This window comes from Brassica oleracea, chromosome C9 (assembly GCF_000695525.1).
Source record: "Brassica oleracea var. oleracea cultivar TO1000 chromosome C9, BOL, whole genome shotgun sequence".
NCBI lineage: Eukaryota > Viridiplantae > Streptophyta > Magnoliopsida > Brassicales > Brassicaceae > Brassica > Brassica oleracea.
In genome coordinates this window covers 23,646,466-23,649,860 of record NC_027756.1, presented here as the reverse complement: position 1 = coordinate 23,649,860, position 3,395 = coordinate 23,646,466, and the positions used below count along the sequence as shown (strand labels likewise).

At 31.8% G+C, this 3,395-nt stretch overlaps 1 long non-coding RNA gene across 1 annotated transcript; it reads right to left on the bottom strand.

Annotated features, from left to right (window-relative positions):
* Positions 1 to 2,222: 2,222 nt before the first annotated feature.
* Positions 2,223 to 2,839, bottom strand: LOC106317518. The gene is made up of 2 exons (XR_001265150.1): positions 2,559 to 2,839; positions 2,223 to 2,459 (listed from the first exon to the last, which is right to left on the bottom strand). It is a non-coding gene; the product is annotated as an uncharacterized LOC106317518 (long non-coding RNA).
* Positions 2,840 to 3,395: the final 556 nt, after the last annotated feature.

Here is a 3,395-nt window from a genome sequence, read left to right as displayed (position 1 = left end):
TATGTTAAATAAGTGTGATAGATCGAATATTAACTTACCTTTTCATCAAGGAGTAGAACCGTGATTCCCACAAACTCCCTGTCTTTCTTGAAGTTCCCATGATTCCCGCAAACTCCATGTCTTTCTTGAAGATCAGGGAATCCCAAAAGCGGATGAAGCCAGAGGCTATGCTCTGACTACTACGACCAAGATGGAGAGACTCGAAGGTTGAGTGACGGACGCAGGGACGCCGGTTTGAGGAACTGGAGAGGCAGATATAAACATTTTCTAGAAGATGGTTATAAGCTAAGATGAATCAATGAGTTTTATGGAGATGCAGATTGAGTTCATCAAAGATAAAAATCATATATATAGGGTTTACAGAGGGGTTACAAATCAGGAACATTTATGATCAAGCAATTTAAGATGGAGACATGAAGAGTTCACCGGTGAAAAAATAGATTACGAACAGACACACGACGCAACTCTGTAACTCAGACTTGTTTGAGACAACGATGAAAAGAACTCAAACTCATGTTAAACGACAACAATTTACAATATGTTGCAAACTTGAGCTTTTTTCAAATAACGTGATGAATCCCATTTAAAAATGACCCATAATACACTTGTAAGCCCGACCCTCAGAGGAAGCCGAAGAACAAGGGATTCCGACCTTCATAAATATATACTAGGTTCGGCCACCAATGTACAAAGTATTATTTAGCTTAGTGGTATAAATGTTGGTGTTTATATCTCAATAACCCGGTTCGAGCCATGGATTTGACACTTTTTCACACTTTTTAAAAGTGGGGCCTACAAAACACTGGCGTGGCGCACTGAGGAGTGATCAAAAACTCAACTATTATAATATAGATTACTAGGGTCGGCCCGGGCTACGCCCGGGGTTTTTATTTAAATTTTAATTTTTATTATATATTTTGTATGTATGTTTATTTTGATATATAAATGGTATAATCTATTATAAAAATATAAGTACCTAGACAATTATAAAATTATTATCAGTTATGTAATTTTCCTGTCTTACAAATTTCAAAAAAATTAGTATCCAAATTTCTGATATTTTTGTTATTGGAAATTATATATAAGGTAATGAGCAAAATGAAAAAAAAAATTGAATAAATTTTAGTTATATGTTTGATTGGATGAATTATAGAAATGTTTCATTTCACTTGATTTTTATAAATTTTGTTTCCAATTATTCTCTTAGTAATTTAATTGACCCTCACCTTTAAATTTACAATCCTTTTAAAATATATATTTTTTAAATACCAGTTTAAAAATTTCAACCCAACTAATTAGATCCATGATCTAAATATTTATTTATCTTACTATATAAAGTTCGATGCAAAACTTTTTTTAATGTACAACCAATCGTAATTCTATTTTAGATTTAAAGCCATTGAATTCACAACTTTCACAGATGTCTTTCCAAAATTTTTGTTCCACTTCGTTCTAAGTTTGTTTTGATGTAATTGCATCATCTATATTTTTACACACACACATATAACCAATTTTGAACAGTGATCATAATCTTATTATTATCTAAAAATTGGCTGTTGATTAAAATAGTTATTACTAAAGTAAAAAAATTGATGTTGTGGTTTTTATTTATATTTTAGTTGTGATGTCACATGATAATGCACTAATGCATGATATATAACTGATGTTTTTTTCTTAGAACAAAACTAAAATATAATTAAAAAGAAGAACCAATGAAAAAACGCTGAAGGGGAAAGACTGTATATATGTTCTCCCAGGAACATGTATCAGTGGGAAAAAAATCATTCTTACATATATATAGATACTGACTCACTGCATTAAAATCAGTCGTCCCTTCCCTTCAGATGCATCTGTTTCAGCCAACACTCTCTTTGACATAATCACCGTCCATGGCTAAAAAGAAGCATTCTTACATATATTTATATACACCTAAAAACAACCACGCTATTGTTTTGTCATGTTAAAAAATCAAACGTGAGAAAGATCTCAAGTTGTGTTCCTCCTGTTTCATCTGTACCCAACATGTAAACTGCACAAATAAAATAATCTAGGGACCAACCCTGAGTGATATCACCATCAGGATCTCTTCATGAACCAGAGTTCAACTCGTAGACATCATATCTTTGATACCACAATAAAATTGTGCATAATGTTAGCAACACATATAGTAGCCAACCAGAAATTAAATAAGAAACAAAGATGTAAGAAAGTTGCAAGAAACGTAAGTAAAATAGCTTCATTCACTAAAAATTGTCACATTGCTATATTTGTTCTTTCTTTTTACAACTGAAGATTCAAAAAGTAGAACACAAAATTGATAGAACATGAATTTTGTAGATTCTAAACTGAAGAAACCAATGAATCACACCTTGATCATGTTTCCGCAGCTCAAGGATGTCATAACTCATAAGAGCCTGTTACTTCCTCTGCTAGAATTAATTGAAGACAATATGGTTTATCTGACAATTAAAAGTTAAAACTTATTAATAAATAGAATGTAGAAAAACAGGGAAAACAAAAGAGCAAAAAGGAAACACAGATATGCAAGGAGCTCTTACCACAATGATCAAATTTTTATATCTATGTGCTTGCTTCTCTTTTCATCCTAGGATGCTCCAAATCTTATGATATTTTAAAACAATTACTAATTTTTTCATCAGCGCTATCATATATGCATATGTTTATCAAAAACACAACAGGATCATGAACAAAATAAAAATCTATATGTGAATTGATTCTGTTTCTGAACAACTTCGTGAATCTAGAAGACTATTCATATACTCAGCATATACATATGAATGTAAGCATAATATTTTTACAAAGATATGAGTGGGGGATTATCTAAGGGCAAATCTCCAAAATAACACATTTCTAAGTTTATATCACAAAAATAGCACTCAAAAACTAAAATGACCAAAATAGCACCTTTCTAAGTTTATCCTTTGAAAATTTTAATTTTTTTCTTTTTCAAAATTTGAAATCTTATCCCCAAAACCTCATTTCTCAACTCTAAACCCTAACCCTAAACAATAAACCCTAAACCCTAAACTCTAAACCCTAAACCCTAAATCCTAAACCCCACCCTTTAACTCTAAACCCTAAGTTTGTGACTTTTGATAAAACATTAAGTGCTATTTTTGTGACTTTTGACCTTGAGTGTTAGTTTGGGAACATAAACTTGATTTAGTGCTATTTTTGTCTTTTTCTCTTAAGAAAACTACTAATACATAATAATGAAAATATAACAATTACAAGGAAAACAAAATAGAGTTTCATTTTCTCCAAAGCATAAGCCGTCTCTCTCTCTCTTTCTCTCTTAAGATCACGGCCGTCTCTCTCTCTCTCTAGGGTTGGGCCGTCTCTCTCTCTAAGTGTATGGACCGGGTATGGACCGG